General features: G+C 48.0%; 1 long non-coding RNA gene across 1 annotated transcript in view; it reads left to right on the top strand.

Moving 5' to 3' along the window:
- LOC108593623 (uncharacterized) overlaps positions 1–22,365 on the top strand; it is a 125,576-nt gene extending 103,211 nt beyond the window's left edge. The window contains exons 2-4 of the long non-coding RNA XR_001914189.4: positions 13,021–13,077; positions 21,268–21,328; positions 22,037–22,365. This is a non-coding gene — a long non-coding RNA (uncharacterized LOC108593623). The remainder of the gene's footprint in view (positions 1–13,020; positions 13,078–21,267; positions 21,329–22,036) is intronic.
- Positions 22,366–24,513: the final 2,148 nt, after the last annotated feature.

Genomic DNA, 24,513 nt, shown 5'->3' with positions numbered 1-24,513 from the left:
GATCCAAAGACAGTCTTGCCAAGGAGGAAGAAGAAAAGAGACCCATTTATAGTCCTGTGACCTTCGTTCTCCTTGAAACCTGCACCCAGAAAAATGTGAAACTTGGCCCTTGTGACTAATTCATTCATCTTTGGGCAAGAGTGAGGAGTGTGGTGGAGCGAGGTTGGGGTGGGAATTGAGGAAGGATCCCTGAGCTGGGCCGGACTCTGAATCTCCCCTTTACACGAAGTCCCCAGATGGATAAGATTGGAAGGTCCCTGCTCAGGGAGGAAACTGCAGGTGCAAAGGCAGGACGGTGTGAAAGGTCTAACTTTTCACCTCTGATGCAATCTGGCTGCACCGTTTCAAAAGCGACTTGAACCGTTCACCAGGGACTGCCTGGAAGAATGACTTTTAACAGTGTGAAGCCAGGAGATGGGAGAGGAAAGAGGCCTGGCTTCTGCAGCTGCCGCAACCCTGGCCTCTGTGGGAGCCGGGTGCTGTACTGGAGCCCTTCCTGGCACAGTAGAGGAGCTGGTGAGGGGCTGGGACACAGGACTGAGGGCTGCAAGGAATAGGGGCCGTTCACTTGCTGTGAGGCTGCAGCCTAGTCACTCTGCTTTTTTGAGTGTTGTTTCTGCATTTGTAAGATTATTCCCCAATCATGAGATGGTCTTGGTCATCTGGTAGACCCTTGGGAGCACCTTGGAGGGGAGATGAGGCAGATGGGAAGAGAGGCCTGGCTGCGTCCGGCCGTGTCTTGAGCTAGACCCTAGACCATGAACCACTAGTATCGCTATTCTCTCAGTGACCCTCCCCACACCCACTCGTGTCACTCTAGTCTGTTGTTCAGAAAGCAACCAAGGGGGTCCTTTTACAGACTCAGGTCTGATCGTGCCACTGCTTAAACCCCACCAATGGCCGCCCCTTGCTAAGGATAAACCCTGCAGTCATTTCCTCTGCCTTCCAGGCCCAGATCAGGTTCTTTACCCACATGGCCCCTCACCCCGGGCACTCCAGGCTCCCGGACCTCCTGTCAGCTCCCTGAAACACCACACCCTGCTTCTCACCCAGGGGTCTTTGCACCAGCGGTTCCCACTTCCAGGAAGGCTTTGCCCACTTCATTCCTCTCATCCCTCAAATTTCTTAGGTCTGTTAGGCCAGGCCAAGTCCCCTGCCCTGTGCTGTAGCCACTCCTTTTCCTTGAGGGCAGGAACCACAATTGCAATGAAAGGATCTATTGTCTACTTCATCTTTGACTCTCCCCAGCTTAAATGTCAGCCTCGGAGGGGCAAGGACCATGTCAGTCTGAATCACCCCCGTAAGCCCAGGGAACTCATTGCACTCAAAACATTGGATATTGACAGAAAGATGAATCTTGGAATGAGAGGAATATTGGTAGGATGAGCATTGGAATCAGACAGACCTGGGTTCCATCCCCAACTTTGCCACTTACTAAGCGCGTGACCTGACTATGAATCTTAGCCTCAGAAGGCTTCATTTCCTCATCTATAAATTGAGGATAAAGCTGTTGCCCTTATTAAGCTCTCGAGAGGCTAAAGCAAGCCCCACCTGGGTGAATGCCCTGGGCCATGTCATGTGGTCAATGAATATCAGCTCAATGATCAACAGCTCCCTCCACAGAGGCCCCCTGAAAACCAGGCACACACATTAGACACCTCATTCCAGCCTGGTTGGTGGGAACGTGAATTTGCCGAGAGATGGTGTTGCTAGAAGACCTCATCACCCACCCGTCTCTCCTCTGGCTGCCCACGGGAACAGAACAGCTTGATGGGGGAGGTGTGCGGTTTTGCTGTCACAGTTTTCAAACAAGAAGACAAAAAGAGGAAAAACGAAACCACCCGGAAAGAAGCAGGGGCCACTTTGTCGGCAGCCTGACGCGCTTTGCTCAGCGGGCACTGATGGCCTCCCTTATTTATTTATTTTTTAAGTCCCTGACTCATGAGTCAGTCGGTTGGCTTGGTGGTAAAACGCAACCCACTATCAAGGAAATAGCTGATGAACTACATGGAGGCCGTGCCAACACACCACTCACGACTTCTGAAAATCTCTTGTTTTCTGGCCAGCACGAGCCAACTGGAGCTGTGATTCCTCGAATTGCTCTCCAAGACCAAATGCCAAGCGCATTTGAGATCCTTCAACAATTGCCTCGCAATCGCTGTGCACCGCCAATACATGTTTGCTGTAATTACACAGCGTCCAAAGGAGAGGCACAAAAGACTTGTTGATTTTGGACGGGCTCCGGCCCCGGCGAGGCGAGGGCTGACCTGGGCTCCTGGCAGAGCACGGGCAGGCAGGCCGTCGGCCGCCCCGGTGAGGACGTGACCAGCTGGAGCAAGTGTTGAACCGGGGCCATTGTGGCCAGCACCAGCGCGTTCGTTCCACTCTTCTGCCAGCTGACTCAAGAGCCGGCTTTCTTTGGAGAATAACCCGAGGAGAAGAAAACGAGGAAATGGAGTTCCTATAAAAAGAAGCTCGCTCCTTCCTCCAGCCAGCGAGTCCCTGAATGATAATCATCGCTGAAGTTGGCCACCCCTCCTTCCCTCCCTCCCTCTCAAGTCACTAAACATACTCTCTCTCTCTCTCTCTTGCAAGGAAACATCTTGGCTTCAGAGAGGGCTTTCCACTGTGGCTGGGGGGCTGTGGCCCATCTGAGCCTCACTTCCTGCCCTCCCCAAATAGGCAGAGCCCACGAGGTCGGCCAGAGTGTGCTGGAGAGAGGGAGAGAGAGCTCACGTGCAGTTAAGGATCCGGTGGCTGCTCAGGTGCCACTGCTAGTATTTCCTGTGAGCTGGGCTTACCAGTTAGCCTCACGGGGGCTGAGTTTCTCCCTGTGTTGTTTGAGCCTGGTTGGGGGGAGCAGTGGTTAGAGCAGTGGTTTCCATGCTCACTCCTTTAAAATCGTTTAAAGTTGGGGCAACGCTTATTCGCAGGGACATTTTGCATAGAACCTCAATGCACCAAACAGAACTGCTTGGTGCAAGTGGGGGTTGGGTCTGGCAGCCCCATAAACGCAGCACGTCCAGCCCAAACCCCTCCCATGGATCCCCCTGGGGCCCCGAGGAGGAAGGCTTGGGTGTTGTGGAACACAATTTGAAAACCACAGTCTCTTATCCCCAGAGCCCCTGCCAGCCTTTGGGTTGGGGGAGGAATCTGTGCCTACCGAGGGAGATCACTGCAGTTGCCTTTGCCTATCTTGAGTGCACCTGATTCTCCACCCCGGCATCAGGGGACACGTTCACGGGAGGAGGAGATGGCCGGCCGTCCATAGTAGCAACTACAACAAAAATGATTTTGCTCCCGCTGAAGTTTCTTGGGCAACTGGCAGGCCGCCACGAATGTACTTAGGCGGAAAATCACCAGAAAAAAATGATATAATCTGACAGATTTTTCACAGGCTTAAATATTCATGAATTAAAGGAATTGGCAGAATTTTCTATGTTATTAGCTTTCATCATGGCTGCAGGAGCAGTTGGTATACTGGCTGCTCTTCAAGATCCATTAATCTCGTCCATCATAAGAGCAGCCATTTTAAAATTAGCTATTTTTACTGAGTGATGGTGTACAGGGGAGATGGGGAAATTGAAATGCGATTCCAGCGGAAAGGTCCTCCCCCTTCTCACTTTAAAAGCAGCAGCGAAAGCCAAGCAGCCTCTCGGCGGGGAGGGGTCAGCGTAACTCCAGAGGAGAGGTCTGTGAAATCCAGGCGTGCGGTGGGTTGTAGGGCCCTTCTTGTCCTTCAGACAGGGAGCACATGTTTGCCTGCTGAGCCCTGAACTCCAGGCTGGGGACCCGGAAAAAATTAAGATGGCTTTTTGGGAGGCAGAGACCAAAAACCCCAAATAGGAGTGTCTGGGTGAGGAAGACATTTAGACCAAAAAGCACAGTCTTTCTACCAGATGGCACTCAGGGTGTGGGACTGCAGAGTAGCCGAATAATAATCCTCATTCTGAATGTCGGGGAGTGCGTACTCTGTGCTGGGAACCATGCTGTGCCTGCATCATCTCGTTCTACTAGCATCAGGGAACTGGGGAGGTGGATCAGGGAACCTATGTGTGTGTCTCACATGAAGGTTAAGTCACTTGTCCATGGTCTCACGGCCGGTGAATAGCAGAGCCAGGATTCAGATCCAGATCTCTCCGTCTCCAAAGAGAGTGACAAGAGGCTGTGTTGCTAGCCTGCGGCACTGCGAAGGTACATTCTCCCAAACACAGCCAGGACTTGCTAGGAGAAAGCTGCTTCTTTTAAACCATTGAGCAAAGTTGTACTCAGATCATTCCTGTAGAAACTTGAGGCCCAGATTGATTTCATTCTTTTTCCCTTGCTTGCTTTCTTTTATTCGTCCATCTAAGCACTCTTCCTTCCTTCTTTTCTTCAATCCATCTATCCCCTCCTGCCTCCCTTCCTCCTTCCCTCTCTGTTTGAAGACATACACTTTATTATCACACAGGTATAGCCTGGCTGATAGACCAGGAGTTGATGCCATGGAAAAGATAGTTGTTACTCACAGTTCCAGGCAGAGGGAGCACGCCATCCTGTGCGAGGTCATGTGGGGAAGCACCAGGGGCAGTCAGGAGGCAGGGAGCGAGGGGAAAACATGGGCAGGAGCCTTTATGGTGGTAGTTTCTATGGGAAGGAATGGGCAGGGCAGGGCAAGCTGGGTTAGCATCGGCTAGTTTGAATAGTGTCAAGGTTCTGGGACATACTCCCTAGTTGTTTGGTACTTGGCCCTCGGGGCAGGGGAATAGTGGCTGTGAGTGTGCCAGCCCATTAGAGGAGGTTGGGGGCGGGGATAGTCTCAGGACTGTTCGTTTGCATATTGCTGTGGTTAGAATGTTTGCATCCTCTCCAGAATCAGGTTGAAACTTAACCTCCAATGCAATAGTATTATGAGATGGGGCCTTTAGGAGGTCCCCACCCCATGGAGCCTACAAAAGGGATGGAGGGAACTAGCGAGGTTCTTTTTTCCTTTTGCTCTTCTGCCCTTCTGCTGTGTGAGGACACAGTATCGTCCCCTCTGGAGGACAGTGTTCAAGGCACCATCTTAGAAACAGAGACTAGGTTCTTATCTGCCAGACATGGAACCTGCCAGCACCTTGATCTTGGACTTCCAGCTTCCAGAACTGTGAGAAATACATTTCTGTTATCTATTACCCAGTCTGTGGTATTTTGTTAGAGCAGCAAGACTGCACTCAGACACATAAGCAAGGCACGCTCACAGGCGAGTCATTTATGATCTGTAGGACTGGCTGGACTATCTATAGAGACTGGGACCATCTCTCCAGGGTCAGCAAGGCCCCAGATATCAAAGCAGCTCAGAAAAAAAGGCATGACTAATATATTTCATCCATCCACCCACCCATCCATTCATCCACTTACCCATCCATGTATTTATTGAGCTCCTACATTGCCGGGTGCTGAGCTAGGCCCTGGGTACCTCTGTGGTCCTTGCCCTGATTCATTTTTCAGGATGGTGGGAAAATCCGCATGTTCAGCAAAACCCACTCCCTGCCTATCTGACTTCATCTAAGAAGCAGATCTGGGAGCTTGACCAGGATTTCCCCAGGTCACTTTCTGCACTTAGGTCAGCATCACAAAGACATTTCTTATTTAGGTGATATCCAACATACTTAACAACCTAGACACAGAGTTGCCAAGCTGAACAGATGCAGGCCCTGAGCAGCCTCGACAGCCACATGGGATGCATTTAGGTGAATGTCACCGGCCTGGCTGAGACCACCTGGTGCAGTGCTTCATGGGGGTTGGAGGGAGGACAGTGCTCTCTGTTGGGGTGCTTGGGACCAGCTCTCTTTTTGGGCCCCAGACATTTTCTGCATGATTGAGGAGTGTTGTCTGTCTGCAAACAGATTGAGTCGGGGAGCTTGTGTTTGGGTAGCATTTCTCACGTTTATCATCAATAATAATGATGATTAGTCATCATAATAATTAATAATTATTTACACTTGGATGGTGCTTGTTTATGGAGTATCTACTCCATTGCCAAGTGCCTTATAACAGCTTATAATTACAGCCGAAGTTTGCTGAGCTCCGCAGGGGCCGGTCACCGCTGTGCTTAGGACTCTCTGGACACTACCTTGTTCAGCCCACACATCATCCCATAAAAAGAGTGATGAAATGTCCCTTTCACAGGCGAGGTTGTTGAGGCAAAGGGAGGTTGTGAAACCCACCCCAGGGCCACACAGTGGGAGAGATGAGTCCTCACAGTTCAGTTCTATCTGACTTCCACCTCAGGTCTCTCCCACCCCCTCCGACCTGATCCAGGATCCTGTAGATCCCAGTCCCCAGGGGATCCAAGAGTAGGGTCAGGGGCTGGGTCTGGAGGCACAGGTGCTCAGGTGGTAGAGGGTTCCCTGGCCAGCTCCAGAGGCCCCAAAGGAGGAGCAGAGGTGATAGCCTGAGCCTGGCACCAGCTGCAACTGTGTCCTGGCCAGGGGAAGCATTGGAAGGACAGGATTTCTGACTCAGGCTCCTGGCAAATCCTGCCTGAAGCCCTTGGGGGCATAGCCTGAGCCTAAAGTCTCAGCACTGGGTATCATGGCTGTGATACCATGGCCCCTAGCACAGCCACCACAACAAAAGTCAGTCTCTCCAAGCATGGCTATTGAGTATTGGGACTTCTATTGGGTTCCTAGCTGGCATCAAGAGCCCTCAGCCATGGCCCATGCTTGTCACCCTGCTAGGAGGCGCATGCAGGAACATCCAGAGGAGACCCTGAGGTTTGCTACTCCAGGGCTAGGAACATCCACGGGGCCAGTTCTTACTGCACATTTAAATACTGCTGAAGAAGTGGCTGGCAGACTCGGCGGCTTTAAACATAGGAAACAGGAATGCCTACAGTTCTGCAGCCACAGTCTTCTTCCTACAGAAAGACCTCCCTAAAGAGTGCCAGACACAAAGGCTCCCTTCGACATGGTTTCTTGACTGCAAAGGGTGGCAGGTGGTGTGAGCCGGTGTGCAGGCGGCCAAGGTTGGGTCCCCCCCTGCATCAGTGACCCTCAGCAGAGGGCGAGGATGCAGGAGCTGAGGGAGGTTGGGGATGCAGAAGGCAGTGTGTCATGCAGCGGGACTGGCTGAGCACTGGGTCCTACACACAGCCCTGAGCTTGTACTGTGGCAAAGTGTCGGCCGCTCTGCTCCCTGTGCACCCTCTGCATCTGCCTGTTGCCTGTAGGAACAAGCGCTGCCACCATGGTGGTGGGGAACGGAGAGAAGGAAACCAGAGGCTTTATGAGCTAACCCCAGGCTACCTCTCTGGCCTGGCCTCTAGGACTCCTGCCCCTGGGGCCTTCCATTCCACCTAGTATGCAGCCTGCGTTCCAGCCACCCCAGACCTCTGGTTCCCCCGTCTTTGTGCCTTTGCACACACGGAGCCCCCAGCCCTTGCCAGCTTCACTGTTCCCCCCCGCTTCCTGTCCTCCCCAGAACTCTCTCTCCTTGTGCCAGGTCACTTACGATGCATGTTTGTCTCTTGCTACGTGGTGAGCTCTATAAGGGCAGGGCCATTGAAAAGTTTTTTGTGAGTGGATGATGCTGGGACCACATGGGGTTAAAGGTGATACAGTGAGGTGCTCAGTCCCCTCTCAACCTGCAGAGCAAGCAGGGTTTGGGGCAGTGGAGAGATGGGTGGGCAAGTATGTTTGTGGGCCCCTGACTGTGTGAGTGAGCAGGTGGCAAGGACCAAGGGGACTGCCAGGAAGACCACGAGAGGCCCACGGGAGAGAACCCTGAGAGATGGAGATGACGCAGACACCTCGGCTCCTTTATTCGGCTCGGATTTTTGGCTAGAGTGGGATAGGGAGGTGGGTGAGACTTCTGTATCCATTGCCCTCATCCTAGGTGCTCAGTCCCTGGACCCACCTCCAGGGATCAGCAGGTCCCTGGTCCTGCAGGATGGTGAACTCCTTGGCTGGGGCGCCAATCTCTGCAGGGCACAAACATGTTGCTTCTCCCTCTAAGCTTAAATTTCCAGTCTCTAACCTCCTTCCTGTAGGAGGTTGCATGGCACACGTGAGCCTGCTCAGGAGGCCATGCGTGCTGCAGGTGGTGTGGTGACGCTGATCTAGGGGACAGTCACCATGATGGAACCTCATCCTGCATGTATCCAGACTAGAAGCAGGCTTCTGCTCTGTTCTTTGGAAGGCGGCAGAACTCTAGCATCAGTAGAGGCCAAGAGTCATATGCCCTGGGGCACACCCAGGCTAGCCCAGCCTTCAAGTAGCAGTATTAGTGGGGAGAGCTTCGGCTATGGTGTTATTCTTTCTCTCTCACTGTCTCTCTGCCTTGGTCTCTGCCTCTTTGTTTCCGTGTCGCCATCTGTCTTTCTTTCTCTGTCTCCCTCTCCTACCTTTCCTATCCTCAGTCCTTCATCTCCTATTCATTCTCCAGACTTGCTGCTAAGCCAGTTCTTCCTTCTCACCCTCACCCTGCTCCCCCGGGTTTCCACCTCTGAAACCTCCTACTGCAGTTTTGTGGGAGCACAGAAGAAACAAAACAAAACAAATCTGCACCAGCTCCTGGGCTTTCAACTCACCAGCAGAGGTTAAACAGCCTTTGCTGCCTCCACGTGAGAACTGGGCAGATGAGGCAGTGAGCCGCTGTCCTTCCCTGTGGTCCAGGGATGCAATTGGTTATGGGTCTGGAGCTGTCAAAGGTGCCATTCTGTATTCCCGAAAGCCGTGGTGCTTACTGGTGCTGTCAGAGGCCAGCTACGGAAATATCCCTTCCCGTCCACTCTGGAAATATCCCTTCCCGTCCACTCTGGAAATATCCCTTCCCTTCCGATCTGGGAAGGTAGCCAAGGGAGATCTGGGGGCCACTTTCTTTTGGGGGAATATGCAGTGTGTTCTGCTCCCTGATGCCACTGATCCTAATGACAATTCTGTCACATGAAGAGGAAAGATGTCAGGGCAGCTGGCACTGGGTGGAAGCTACAGATCTCAGTATATGCAGTTTCTTCATCTGTAAAATGGGGATAAAAATACTGACCTGATGTTTTTTTTGGTGAGGTTTCAAGGAGTTAACATATTGTCCAGAACACAGCCTGTTCTACAGGCATATTAACTGCTGTTGGATTCTGTTACTCTTACTGCTATTGTTACCGCTTTGCATTCCATATATACCATTAACTCTCTGTGTGATGTGGGGGTCAATCTTTCTGACCCTGGTTCCTCCTCCTTTTTAAAGTGAGAATCTGATACTTGCCCCCTAGGGGATTGGGAGGTGGTTTATGTAAAGCAACTCGCATAGTGCTTACCTCTTACAGGGTGCAAAGTTAACCAGCATTCTTTTTTCCCTCCACCCACTTTCTTCCCCTATGTGAATTATCTGCTGAGGCCAAGAGAGCTGGCTACCAAGGCTGGCACAGTCTCCCAGTGGCAAATCTAGAAATAAAACCAGAGCTATGGACTTCATCTTTCGCTCTGACTGGAGTGGGTCCCTTGGCAGACAATGCCCAGCTCTGTGGTGCAGTCTGAATTTCAGCCACAGAGTCTAAATCTGTTTGTCACCGTGGCTCTCTTGATCCCTCACTGATCAGTGTTGATGACTTGGAGGAAGAGAGCCCATCCTAGTCTCAATCACAGGGAATATCTCGTAGCCTCATAGATTCCAGCTGCATTATGGTCCAGCCAGTAGAGACCTTCGTGAGATAGAAAAGAAAGGTCGTATAGAAATACACACACAATATTCCTTCCGAGAGCATTCAGGCAGGACTGCAACAGGAGACGGACTCATTTCAGATGGAAGATGTCCCTTGGAACTCATCTCAGGGCCTCCCACCACTTACGTGCACTTGGCTTCAGTGTACCGCCATCTTTTCCTGTGGGATCCAGAATGGCACTGCAGAATAGCCCAGGTGCAAATCTCTCCAGGAGACTAAAACTCCGGGGCCTCTGCTCTCACTTGGCCCCCCGTGGCGGAGCACACTTAGCAGGGACTGGGTCCCCAGCCCTCCTGCTCTGACAGCCTCTATTAGACCTCAAGCATCTTTGCACATGAGGTCTGCAAGTGGCAGCAGTTCTGGAACTCGGGAAGAAGATCCGATGCAGAGCAGAGGTGAGGAGAGCAGGTTGTGGAGGAGGAGGCTGAGCTCCGGCACAGGCCAGGCCTGGAAGTACTTGGAGGTTAAAGATGCGGACAAGGAATCAGGGGTCAGGTGACATCTAGAGGCTGCTCCAAGACAGCATGTCAGCATTAGGGACAAGGAGGAAAGTGTGCGAGCTTGACTTGAAAGCCAACCCAACAATTGTCAGATTCAAGGATTTGAACTGGATTCAAGGATTTGAATCCAGATTGGTCATAACGGTAGTAATAATTGGTAATAATACCAATATGGGTTCAAATCCTCTCTCTGCCACTTCCTAGCTGTGCGACCAAGGACAAATCCCTTCACAGTTTCTCTGTCTCTAAAATGGGAATCATAACAGTACCCATATCAAAGCAATGTTAGAAAATTAAAAAGAAATTACTTATCAAGGTTAAGTCCTCTCCAGAGATGAATTCTAATTCTAAGCTAGAAGTCCTCTTGGCCAAACACTGAATAGTTTTGTGCACTTAACCCATCCATAGAAAGCCACCTGTGGCTGTGTTGTCTTCTCCAAGCCATGGTTGCCATGATCGTCACCTGGCTAGGGAAGTGGCTGATGGAGCATCTATGGGAACAGCAGGTCTAGAACCCAGGGCCACAGGCTGGGTAGCAGGACAGTCTCCGGGCATCAAGGAGGCCTGTGCATTTCAGGGCTATGGCTCCTTTTTGTCCAAACCGGCAGGGGTTAAGCCTCAGGCACCGAGGTCTTAGGGTCTGCAGGGCTGAGCAGGAGCTCCTAAGTGAGAAGGGAGGCAACAGGGAGAAAGCAGCCAGCTGAGGACAAGCTGCCTTCTAGGCGGTTAGCTCTTGACAGCACCTTTTCATTAAACCATCTCTTTTCAAAGGCTCCAGTCCCCAGAGTAATTGAGGATTTGGTTCCCTTTGTGGCTGTCTGCTTGTCTTCCAAAGAGCTGCCTTGATGCCTTTCTGGGCCCCCAACAGATTTTCAGAGCAACCACTGTGGAATCTTAAGATGTTTCTGGGAGTGAGTGTGAGTTCGTCTCTCTCCTAGATACCCGGTGTGCCTCAGGCCTTGGGAGAGGGGAAATTTTATCACAGCTCAGCCTCTGGGGCTGTAGAGGTGGAGTCTCAGGAATTTCAAGAAGTGAGCACGCCGTATTAGCAGAAAGGTCTGCTGGGCCGTGGGGGTACCCTCCTCCTACCCTGTCTCCTCTTTCTTCTCTAATTCCTGCATGCCAATATTGTACTGGCTTTGACTCACATGCCCATAAATACCTGCCATAGGTAGAAGGCACTCTATCAAGAAGGCTTTGGGCTCTGTCTTCAAAGCAGTCCTGAAGTCCAACCACAGAAAATCAGAGGCGCAGGCCAACCCCTGTGGATTTTGAAGGCTATAGTTTGTGGCTTCTCTTCAATACATGAATGCCTTTTGCAACCTCCTCTCCAAGTAATGCTGGCCTGTCCTTTTAACCCACTGATGATGGAGAACCCAGTATCTTTGGAGGAAGTCAGGGTTTTTACGTTTACTGGCCCCCAGAACATGGGGACAAAGCTCTCAGCTACACTTGTCCGGGGATATTCAAGTTGCATTTTAATTCTTCATTGGGTGTGGGGGTCATGTTGAGAGATGCTCAGAAGAAACCCATCTTGAAGCCAGTTCTCTGAAGGAATGGGAGGCAGGTTTGGGCAGGAGCATTAGAAGCACAATGATGAGCAGAGGGTCATCTCTAAAAGGCACCTTACCAGCACTCTGCAATGCATGGAGGAAAGCTGGTCACACTCTGTACCGCATTCTCTCCTGTGTCCTGTATACACCCAACCTCAGTCTTCAGAACTGCCCTGGAAGCTGGGTCTGATCACCTGCATTTTACAGTGGGAGAAACAGACACTCAGGGAGCTGGGAACAATCCTTAGCCTCCAGGAACTTGACCTGCTTTGTGTCTGGATGTGGGCTTGCCGAGGAGGGATGCTCCCCAGAAGTGGCTTCTGCCGCTTTGGTCTTGGGTGATACAATGCTCAGCTACCACCATTCATAGGTGTGTGCTGGTCGTGTATCTGCGCTGGTGTTGGGTAATGGAATTTTGTGTTTATCTGTGGTCAGGAGTCCTTTCACCACCCACTGGCCTTGCCTTTCACCACCTGCTGACCTTGCCCTTCACCACCCACTGGCCTTGCTGAGCTGTCTCCCTGAACCTTTTCTGCATAATCACTGGCTGGTCTTCAGGGATGGACAGCCTCTGGAAATGGCTTTCTTCCAGAGCCATTGCCCCGGGGGTGCTGAGAAGTCCCCAGGCCCCTCTAGAGCATCTCATCCCCATGACTTTACCAAGGTGACTCTCTCCCCTCTTTGGGGACTGCCACAGTCTCTGGCAGCTGCCTTTGCAGTGACCTTGCTCTGGGGCTCAAAGGATCCTGCCAACCCAGACTCTGTAGCAGCTGGGACCACAGGCGTGCACCACCATGCCTGGCCAATTGTGTGGCCATTCGCTAGCAGTGTGACCTTGTATAGGTCACTACCCCTCTCTGATTTCCTCAGCTGGAAAAGAGGATAATGATTAAAAAAATCACAATTAATTAACACTACTTTTTATTTTCAACGTGTCAGGCATTATTCCAAGTACTTTATATAAATGACCTCATTCAATCATTGCAATAACCATATGAAATAATTATTATTGTTTAGTTCCTATGTGATGTGTAAACTGACACCATACAGGTAGTTAGTAGCAGAGATGGGATCCAGGAGGGATCCCTGGATGTGTCTCAGCAACTGCCTTTCACATTTATGTTATGCTGTGTCTCAGGAATGCACGTGGAGTCTAAAAAATAATGTCGGCTTCGCTGCATAAGGAAAAAAGGTTGTGTGTGCCCAGCTTTGAGCCTGGCACATAATAGATGCTCATGAAATCTTATTTGCCTTATCCTCCCTTGGTCTCTTTCGTTCTACTCCCCTAGGTGAGCACACAAGCGGGGTTGCAACAAGGAACTGGCAACCGTGTCTGAGGAAGGCTGGTGAGTAGTGTGGACAGGTACCCCTCATTCTCTCCTCTCCTTCTGCATCCAGAAGAGCTGACATCCCAGCTCATGAGTACATGTGGGTCCAGTTTCCCCTGCAGCTGACACATAACTCTGACTGTTTCCCAAAACAAGAGAGTAGGAGGGTATAGCAATTGCTCATTAGAGGCTGTCAGTGAGCCTAGAGGCTCACAGGATTCCTCCCACCTGCTCTGGTGAGATTGTCTGCCTTTATTTGTGTTTATTTTCTGATAGAAATACTAGAGTCAGAGCTTATCTGGCCTGGCTTCTGGGCCAATGGGGAGCTGATAAGGAATAGACCCATCCGTTGGGATCTGCTGGGTGGGTTGCTATTGTCTTATACACCATACAGGTAACCAAGGCCTCAGGTAGAAGTCACACTTCCCTGACCTCCTTCTCGTGGTTTCCCAAGTCCTCGACCAGCTCAACCCCAAGGGGCAGCCAGTTAGAGTTCGCCACAGACAGATTAGATCCTGCTGGACCTCTGGGGAAGTTTCAAGAACCAGTTTGACCACAAAACCGAGAAGCAGGTCTGTTGGGGCGTTTCTGGATGAAGTGGTCATGGTGGCTGTCGGACGAAGATCCGAATTAGTCACGAAAGGAACAGGAGCCAGGATGGGGGTGGAAATGAGGCCAGCTCCCCTCTGCTCCAGGCTTAGGATCCAGCTGGGGTGGAAGCAGAGGCTGTGTTGCAATTTCACTGCAAATCAACCGGGTCATCTCTTGTGGGTGATGCTGTGCAGAGCTTCCAACCCTTGATTCTTTGTAGATGGGGAGATGGTATCTCCCAACTGCCTTCAGCAACTGGCTGTGACATGAGGTTGGGGGAAGATGGAATGATATGGCTTCCTGGCAGAGCCTGTGGCTCCGGAGGCCTGTGGTGGAGGGGACAGGGTGGAGTCCATGTTTGAACAAGTTGAGAGCAATTGCTGGAGGAGCCCTGGGCAGAAGTTCCCTCTTCAGATCAGACTTGGCCCCTACATTTGTTCTCAGGGAAGTGAAACGCTTACTGTCTCCTCAATTTGGACTGTTGCAGGCTGTGACAGACAGTAGCCAATTCATTGGCTTGGGGCTGTCCCCTCCTAGCTGGGATATTCAGGGCCCTGAAAGGCAGTGAGGTGTGGTGGGAAGAACATTGGCTCTGGAATCTGACCAACTTGAAATTAAATCTCAGTTCTGCCCTGAAGCACTGGGTAACATTGGGTAAGTCACTTTACCTCTCCGGACCCCATTTCCTCATCTCTGAAATGGAGATAGTAACAGCTTCCAGGCAGGGTGGTTAGGAGAATGAACAGTGATAATGTGGGTGAAGGAAGAGCACACGGCAGGAACTCAATAGAGGTTAGGCACGTTTCTCCCTCCTCTTAGAACACACCCTGTCCTTCAGCCATGGCCAGGCTCATCTTTGCCATCTTGGTGGCTGCTGAAAGGCCTCATTGACTGGTCGTACCCACCGACAGCAGTGGCCAGCAAGGTTTTCTGTAAGGGGCCAGAGAATAAATACTACAGGCTTTGCAGGCCATATGGTCTCTGCCACAGCTACTCATCTCTGCTATTGTTGCTCAAAAACAGCCATAGATGATACCAAATGAGTAAGCATGGCTCTGTTCCAATAAAACTTTATTTATAAAAATAGGCAGTGGGCCAGAGTTGGCCGTCAGGGTATAGTTGCCAATCCCTGGCCTTGCGTTTCAAGTCCGAAGCCTCTGGTTTTCTCTCAAGGGATTTCCCTAGCCTGGTTTCACCTTCTTCTTCCAATCTGGTTTATGATTGTTCCCCAGTATGACCCAGCAGGACTCCTTTTTGTCCTTGGCGCAGGAAGTGTTTAGCTTCCATAGCTTTGCCCATGCTTTCCTCCCTGCTGAGAACAACATCCCATCTCCTCTTCACCCTGCTAAATTCCATCCCCAGGAAACCTCCTGGGCTGCCCTGTAAAATACAGGGCTCAGACCAAGGTCTCTTGATTCAGCACTGGACAAACGCATCCTTCAAGGCTGTACTCTGGCCAGCTGTCATAGTGATTTTTCCCTTTGAGGACTCCTGTGGCCCCTGCTATTGATGCCAGGATGGCCCTCCCAGAGGTCCCTGGATTGAATTGGTGCCTACATATCAATGAGGAGCCCTGGAGTGTCAGTCCTGAACTTTTCTTTTCTTTATTTTTATTTTTGAGATGAAGTATCTGTCACCCAGGCTGAAGTACAGTGGCACAATCTTAGCTCACTGCAGCCTCTGCCTCCTAGGTTCAAGCAATTCACCTACCTTAGCTTCCACAGCAGCTGGAATTACAAGCACATGCCACTATGCTCAACTAATTTTTTTTTTTTTTTTGAGACAGAGTTTTCGTTCGTTACCCAGGCTGGAGTGCAATGGCGCGATCTCGGCTCACCGCAACCTCCGCCTCCTGGGTTCAGGCAATTCTCCTGCCTCAGCCTCCCGAGTAGCTGGGATTACAGGCACGCACCACCATGCCCAGCTAATTTTTTGTATTTTTAGTAGAGACGGGATTTCACCATATTGACCAGGATGGTCTCGATCTCTTGACCTCGTGATCCACCCGCCTCGGCCTCCCAAAGTGCTGGGATTACAGGCTTGAGCCACCGCGCCCGGCCATGCCCGGCCGTGCCCAACTAATTTTTGTATTTTCACTAGAGACAGGGTTTCACCATGTTGGCCAGGCTGGTTTCGAACTCCTGGCCTCAGGTGATCTACCAGCCTTGGCCTCCCAAAATGCCGGGAGTACAGGCTTGAGCCACCGCGCTCGGCCAGTCCTCAATTTTTCTATCAATACATGCAACTCACAACAGCCTGCAGTTTCATCCTGCCTGGAATCTTTCTGTTTTCCTACATATGTGGATCTGGATCTGGAAAGTCTCTCCCAAGCCATTATCCCTCTGAATATGGCCTCTTTCCCACTGTCTTTTTACTTCTTTGAGGAGCACAGATTAATCATAGCTTAGATCATTCCCATATTTTTCTTGTCTTTTAACCGCTCTATTAACTTTTCCATTCTTTGGCTCTCCTGGTGCATTTGTGGTAATTTCTTCATATCTCTCTTCTAATTCGTTACTTCTTTCTTTATCTGTATTAAGCATATCCATGTAAATTTTAATTTCAAAGATTTTTTTTTTCATTTTCAGCAATTCTACTTGATCCTTCATAAACATCTGCCTGTACGGTTTGTAGTCTCTTATTTCTTTGTTTCCTGTCCATCTTTTTAAAAACATTTCACTTGTTATTTTACAACCTGTCTGATTATTGTACTATTCGAAGCCTTTGACAATCTGTTGCTTATTGTCTCTGCTGACTCTTGCTCATGGTGACTCACGGTTTGGTCTTGAACTCCTGACTTCGTGATCGCCGGCCTCAGCCTCTGAATGTGCTGGGGTTACATTTTGTTTGTTTGTTTATTCTCTTTGGTAAATCAGACAGAAGAAGGCTTCCCTCTAGAGAAGATTTGCATTTGCTCCTGCCAGCCACTAGGGGGCACCCGCAACCCAGGGCGCCACCACGTGCGTAGCGACAACTCAAAGCCCCTTCAGAGGAGAATGGCGATGTGAAATTTTGCAAAATTTTGCGCATTAGACCCCGATGCCCTAGAGCTGACTTTCATATGCTTACTTTGAATTTTTCCACATGAACGCACAAATGAAGATCTGAGACTTCACGCGGTCACTGGCCACGGCTGGCCGCCGGCAGCCAGGGCTTCAGCGCCGCAGGTGTGGGTGTGTGAGTGTGACTATGTCTCAGTGTGCTTCCTGCATCAGTTCCTGGAAGTGAGACCAAAACAGAAAGAAGACAAATGCTGGTGATGGGAACCTTCCTCAAATCCTCCAGCCAGGCCCCCTATGGAAACAGGCAGATTCCATCCACCTGGCTGGCAGGGAAGTGTAAATGACCTCTGACCTCGTCTTCTCTCCTGGTCTTCTATTTTGGAGTCCAGGAGTGCATGTCAAGCCACATACCTTTCCCATGCTTCTTGCATGTGCAAAACACACCTCAGGTACCTGGCACCCAGGTGTTTTTAATTCAATGACTCACCAAACCAGCCCAGTGGGGTTCTGTGAATCCAGTTAGAAGCAGCCAGAGCTGGCTGACAGCAGAGTGTGTAGCCATCCCCACAAAAGGCCATTTACCAGGCCACCAAAAGCCACGTTTTGCACTCAGCACACACTGACCCTGCTGTCGTGTCCTTTCCCAAGGTGCTGTCTTACCCAGCCCATACTCTCAGATAGCTTTCCTATTCGTAATACAGTTGGTCCAAAGATGGAAATCACTCCACGTGACTAAGGCCAGGCCTCCGGGACAGCAACGCTCTGCTCCCTTAACTTGGGTTCATCCACTGTGTGCTCAGCTATGACAGGACAGACTGAAATGAAAGAGCATTATGTCATCAGAAATGGCTTTTAAAAGGAAAGGCCTCAGGAGGGGTCTTGCCCTTATCCACAGTTCCAAGATCCTAAGAGCTCTTCAAAACAAAAGTTTATTTTGTCAGTTTGGCACAAACTCACGTGGCAGCAGAACCGGAGCTGCCTTGACCTGTGACTATTTGTAGTGTTTCTATTCAGTAGAAATATGCGTGCATTTTGCTGTGTGTGGAAATGTTGTGTGTTGATGGCAAGGTGCTGCCCCAGAACGCTAAGAGTATTGTGTAAATGTAGATTTTTCACAGCGGCAGCTCCTAATATCATATTTCTGATTTTCAGCACATGTCAGTTTCAAGGGTTCTGGATAAGGGGTTAACCCACGTTATTTACTAACTTTCAGGTAAAAGAGCTCCTATCCCTGCTACACACATAAGAATACATTTGAATGGGGAGGGCATGGCGGCTCATGCCTGTAATCCCAGAACTTTGGGAGGCCAAGTCGGGAGGATCACTTGATCCACTGGGTCAAGGCTGCAGTGAGCCCTGATTGCACCACTGCTCTCCAAGCATAGGTAACATGCACTTAACTGTTGGTCAAATGTCTTCAAGTGTGTGTTGGACGACAGCAGGGAGTATATGCGAAGGATTCGTATCTCATGACCATTGTGAGGTAAATGTACAGGGAGTTGAATGAGACCCACTTCTTGGGTTCCTTTCCCCCTCCCATGGTGCTGGACATCTATTAAGGGCTAAACATATGTTAAATGACTCCCTAACAAATCCTTAGCATTAGAGACTGCTGAAAACCTCTGTTTGTTTTTAAAATTGCACCAAGAATACAGAAACCTTCTTTTTTTTTTTTTCTATTTTTTTGTTTTTTTGAGACTGAGTCTCTCTCTGTCACCCAGGCAGGGTGCAGAGGTGCAATGTCTGCTCAATGTAGCCTTGACCTCCTAGACTCAAACAATCCTCCCACTTCAGCCTCTTGAGTAGTTGAGACTACAGTGCTGGCAGGTAGTTGAGAATACAGCTGGGAGACTCCCAGCTAATTTTTAAGTTTTTTGTAGAGATGGGTCTTGCCAACTTGTCCAGGCTGGTCTCAAACTCCTGGACTCAAGTGATCCACCTGCTTCAGCCTCCCAAAGTGCTGGGATTAAAGGCGTGAACCACTGCGCCCAGCTGGAACACTCTCAGTGTATTAAACTGGTGCAAATGTAATTGAGATTTTTGCCATTAAAAGTAATACTGCGTGCTCAACTTTTGCCGTTAAAAGTAATGGCAAAAACTGGCAATTACATTTGCATCAACTTAATAAAAGCGATACTAAAAATATACAAAACAATATGAGAAACTTCTCCTTTACCTAACACTCTCAAGTCCCCCCCCGCCCCCAAAGTTGTTCTTTTTGATTGCTGAGTAGTATTTTATGGTATAGACAATCCGTCTACTGGTTATTGATTCTCTTATTGATGGACATGTCAGTTGTTTCAAGTTTGGGGCTATTATGCAGCGTTGATAACCCTATCAGCACTTAAGGTACATTTTTCCTGCGTCTCTCTGAACATTTATGTATGTAGTTGTATACACTTAAGTTTTATTATAATATAAATGGGATTGTGCTATACTACACATGATTCTGCATTTTGCTTTTGTTCACTTATAGGTCCTTTGACATTGGTGCATATAGATCTACTTCATCCTATGGCACAGAAATACCGTAGTTTGTCTAGGTTTCTAGAAGTCAGATTGCGGTGTCAAAAGACGTGTAGTTTTAATTTGGATAGGCGCTGCCAAATTGCCTTTCAATAACTTCCGCCAATAGACAGTACATGAAAGTTATTGTTTCTCTGATTTCTTGCCAGAATTTGATATCATTAATCTTTTTATGCCAACCTGATAGATAAGAATAAAATCTAAATGTTTGAGCATGCATTTCCAAGCTTACTTGAGAAGCTGAACATCTTTCTTCAGCTGTTTGTTAGACATGCATGTTTCATCATTAATGAGTTTTTTATTCATAGCCTTTCACATTTTTCTAGGATACTTATTGTCCTCTTCTTATTGATATTTTAGGAGCTCTTTATATATGTTCTTTTAATTTATTGTCCTTTTAATTGAGATGTACTTTTCACACAGTCAAATATGCAGGTCCTAAGTATGGAGTTTGAAGAACTCTGACAGATGTAGAGCTTATGTAATCATTATCCACATCAAGACATAAAACATCTCTATTGCTCCTGAAGGTTCCCTCAGCTCCTTTCCAGTCAATACCCAAGAGCAACCATTATTCTGATTTCTATCAATTACATTTGTTTCTTCCTGTACATCATAGAATGGAGTCATACAGGTAAACTCTTCATGTCTGGCTTCTTTTGTTCCACATATATTTTTCTGAGATTCACGTGTCTTCAGTTGGTTCTTTTTTTTTTTTTTTTTTTTGAGACGGAGTTTCGCTCTTGTTACCCAGGCTGGAGTGCAATGGTGCGATCTCGGCTCACTGCAACCTCCACCTCCTGGGTTCAGGCAATTCTCCTGCCTCAGCCTCCTGAGTAGCTGGGACTACAGGCATGCGCCACCATGCCCAGTGAATTTTTTGTATTTTTAGTAGAGACGGGGTTTCACCATGTTGACCAGGATGGTCTCGATCTCTTGACCTCGTGATCCACCAGCCTCGGCCTCCCAAAGTGCTGGGATTACAGGTGTGAGCCACCGCGCCTGGCCAGTTGGTTCTTTTTAATTGCTGAGTAATATTTCATTGTCTAGACCCTCCATGCACTGGTTATTCATTCTTATTGAGGGACACATCAGTTGCTTTCAGTTGGGGCTATTATGAATAAAGCTGCTGTGAACATTTTTACACAAGTCTTTATATAAACATATGTTCTCATTTCTCTTGGGTAAATATCTAGGAGCTGAATAACTGGGTCACAGGTAGATGTTTAAGTTTTATTAGAAACTGCCAACCAGTTTTTCAAAGTGATTGCGCCTGATGTGTTTTAAATATGTTGCCAACATTTTCACCTTGTCTATTTCTTGTGTTTTAACTTTGACTACGGTGTCTTTTATCATAGAGATGTTTTACATTTTTATGAAGTCACTGTTTTTCTTTTTTTTTTTTGTAAAGTGAAAACAAGTTTATTAAGAAAGCAAAGGAATGCCTACTCCATAGTCAGAGAAGCCAAGGTCGCGTTTTCCTTGTGGGCCCTGGGTTCATGTCTTGTACACCAGGGTTTAACATTTTGAAAAAATATTTAAAAATATTCTTCTAGTTTGTTTTGCATATTTTGCTCCTTGTTCTAGAATTTGCCTTTTTGTGTAATGTCAGAAATATCTTAATCATAGACCGAACCATACAAGGCAAGTGTTGTTATTCCATTTCACACATGGGGAAACTGAGACTCAGAGGCTGACTACTTCAAGTCACACAATTAGCAGGAAGTGGAGGTAAGATTCCAAAGCACCTGGGCCGGGCGCGGTGGCTCAAGCCTGTAATCCCAGAACTTTGGGAGGCCGAGGCAGGTGGGTCACGAGGTCAAGAGATTGAGACCATCCTGGTCAACATGGTGAAACCCTGTCTCTACTAAAAATACAAAAAATTAGCTGGCGTGGTGGCACGTGCCTGTAATCCCAGCTACTCAGGAGGCTGAGGCAGGAGAATTGCCCGAACCTAGGAGGCAGAGGTTGCGGTGAGCCGAGATCGTGCCATTGCACTCCAGCCTGGGTAACAAGAGCGAAACTCCATCTCAAAAAAAAAAAGATTCCAAAGCACCTTTGTCTCATTTAAAATTATTTTCTCTTCTAGGACTACAGGTTCGAATCTACATCCGTAACATGAATTCTGTAAGAAAGAAGAGGCAACAACAGTATGTATTTATGTATTTATGTACGTACTCACACGAATAACACACATGTCAAGGAATACAGGAAGAAGAAACCGGAAACTAATGGAGGAGGATGGGAGGAAATTGGCATGGGAATGAAACATCTCAAATAGGATTTTAAATATAGTTTTGTGTTTTGAATCATTTGTACATAATTTGTACATGATTTACATGTTCAAAAAATTAAATCAAATTAAGTTTAAAAAATAGGAAAAAAAGAAACCCTCCCTAAGTTGTGCATGAAGAGAAACAAATAAACCTAATTGTAAATTAGAGAGCCTAAGCAGAGAGCAAAAAAAAAAAAAAAAACGCAAACAAACAAACAAAAAACCAACACCCCCCCACCACACACATGACCAAAAACCCATTTAAATAATTTTGAAAAAATTACCCTGACTATACATATGTGGTGGGATATATTTTAAGGGCAAATAAAATTACAATGATGTGTTAACCTTTACCTAGTAGGTTTATGGTAAATAGTAATGATAATATGATAATTTTGAAGGAAGTTTATGTATATTAAAAAAATAAAGAAAATAGTAAATAAGAGTATATTAGAAAACAAGATTCTCTATTAAAAAGAGACTCAAAGATTATGTTTTTAAGAAAATGAGTAAAAAGAAAATCCACCCTGGGTGTTAAATTTGAACTGATTATATAATTATGAGCTCATTTTATTTTTCCTAGCTCTGTCCACTGAAAAAGCGTTGAGGAAATGACAACCCAGGAGCAGTGAGACCACCTGGTACCCAGATCTTGATTTCTAAACACTGTTACCCACCAAGAGGAACTAAAATTTTCTGCAGAAATGGCTGACTATCCATGGAAATGAAGCTCCAAGTGAAGCCCAGGATGTCCTACGGTCCCAAGAAGGAGGGAGAGGCTTAAAAACTCCTGGGGTCACGTGGAAAGGATGTGAAACTGACTTGAGGGATCCACCTAGTGAAGTTTGGGACTACTGAGCATCAATAAGAATGACCGTAGTTAATGAAAATACACTAAACAAATAGAAAATTCGTGAGTTCATTGTGTATATGTGTGTGAGAGAGAGAGAGAGGAGGGAAGTGGGCAGGAGGAAAGCTCTTCTTTGCAAAAGGATGCCACCTGATACGTATAGAAGGAATGAGACAGAAAGCCACCATTTTGGAACCTCCAATGTAACTCTGGATTCAGGTAGAATCATCAATAGATGCCAAACACCACTGAGTGAAGGGTGATTAGGGAACAGAATACTTGTGCAGCTGCAAAGAAACTTTCCCCAGATGACTTACCAAGCACAAAGGGGAAAATGTACCATTATAATAGGGGGAGGCGATGGTCATGCGTTTAGCCCCATGCTCAGATTTCATATCCTTTGTTAGATGCTCAAGCTGACATCTCAGGCCTCCCGGTGTAAAAGGGTGAGAAGACAACATCACCTATGCAGTATTTCTGTCAAAGTGTTTAGCCTGATGTCATGAAGGCCTCAGTCCCGATTTTCAGATCACAGGATGTACGGGGTATGGTGGAAGAGGTTTAATGACAACAAGAAAAAGTAATCGAACAGGACCTGTAATCCCAGCACTTTGGGAGGACGAAGCGGATGGATCACTTGAGATCAGGTCAAGAACAGCCTGACCAACATGGTGAAATCCTGTCTCTACCAAAAATACAAAAATTAGCTGGGTGTGGTGGCGCACACCTACAATCCAAGCTACCTGGGAAGCTGAGGCAGGAAGATCCCTTGAAATCGGGAGGTGGAGGTTGCAGTGAACCGAGATTGCACCATTGCACTCCAGCCTGGGCAGCAGGAGCGGCACTCAGTCTCAGAAAAAAATAATAAAATAAATAAATAAAACAAAACAGTTAACCAAGCAACCAAGCAACCAAAAAACCAGTGAAAGACACATTTGGGAGAATAGGGAAGTGTGAATATGGAGCAGAGGCAGATACTATACAGGATTATGGTTGATGCAGTCCCGTGTGAGAATGGGTCCATGGGTACGTAGGGGAACATTCTTCTATTCTACAGAGGAGGAAGTGGTAAATAGGAGCATATTAGGAAACAAGAGTTTGTATGGAAAAGAGACTCAAGGAACTGAAGATGAAGCCTTGTGTGGTCGTCACCTATCTTCAAATGGTTCAGCAAAACAAGTGTTCATGGAACAAAATACAGGCAGCATGGCAACATATTAAATTGTTGAACAGGGCCTGGGCTATGTTCAGGCCAAAGAGGTGCCTCAGCCATGATTTTGCAGAGTCCACCCCACTCCCTGCAGACCCCAAGAGTGACTGCCTCCTTCAGTGTGGTGCTGGAGGCACTTTACTGGTCTCACCCTAGTCCTGGTCCTGTGGCTGAATCTGGTAGTGAGAAAATGAGTGCTCATTACATTATTCTTTCAACTCTTCTGCATGTTTAAAAAGATAAAATGGTCCAAATGTGCATCAGTGAATGAATGGATAGACAAATGCCATAGATCCGTACGACAGGCTGTTATCCGCTCACGAAAAGGAATGAGACACTGATGCATGCTACAAGCAGATAAACATTGAGAACATCACGCTAAGTGAAGGAAGCTGCTCACAGAGGACCAATATTGTATGATTTCTTTATGTGATACAACCAGAATAAAATAGAGGAAGGAAGAGAGGAAGGAAGGGAGGGAAGAGAGAGAAAGAAAGAAACAAAGAAATAAAGAAGGAAGGAAGGAAGAAAAGAAAGAAAAAGAAAAGGGGAAAGGAAAGGGGAAGGAGGAGAAGTGAGGGGAAGAGAAGAGGGGAGAGGAGGGGAGGGGAGGGGAGGGGGAGGAAGAGAAGAGGGGAGGGGAGGGGAGGGGGAGGAAGAGAAGAAGGGAGAGGAGGGGAGGGGAGGGGTGGGGAGGGGAGGGGGGAGAGGAAGAAAAGAAGGGAGAGAAGGGGAGGGGAGGGGCAAACCCAGACAGACAGAAAGCAGATTAGAGGTTATTAGGGGTTTGGGAGAGGGAGAGGGAATGGAGAGTGATTCCTTAACAGGTATGAGGTATCTTTATGGGGTGATAAAAAAGTTTTGAAACTAGAGAGAGCTGGTGGTCACACAACATTTGGAATGCACTAAGTGCCACTGAATCGCACACTTTAAAATGGTTAATTGTATGTTATGTGAATGTCATCTCAATTTTTTAAAAAATGATCTGAGTAAAAAGTTC

This window comes from Callithrix jacchus, chromosome 8 (assembly GCF_049354715.1).
Source record: "Callithrix jacchus isolate 240 chromosome 8, calJac240_pri, whole genome shotgun sequence".
Lineage (NCBI taxonomy): Eukaryota > Metazoa > Chordata > Mammalia > Primates > Cebidae > Callithrix > Callithrix jacchus.
The sequence above is the reverse complement of the archived record's forward strand: the minus strand, read 5'-3'. Positions and strand labels throughout refer to the sequence as shown.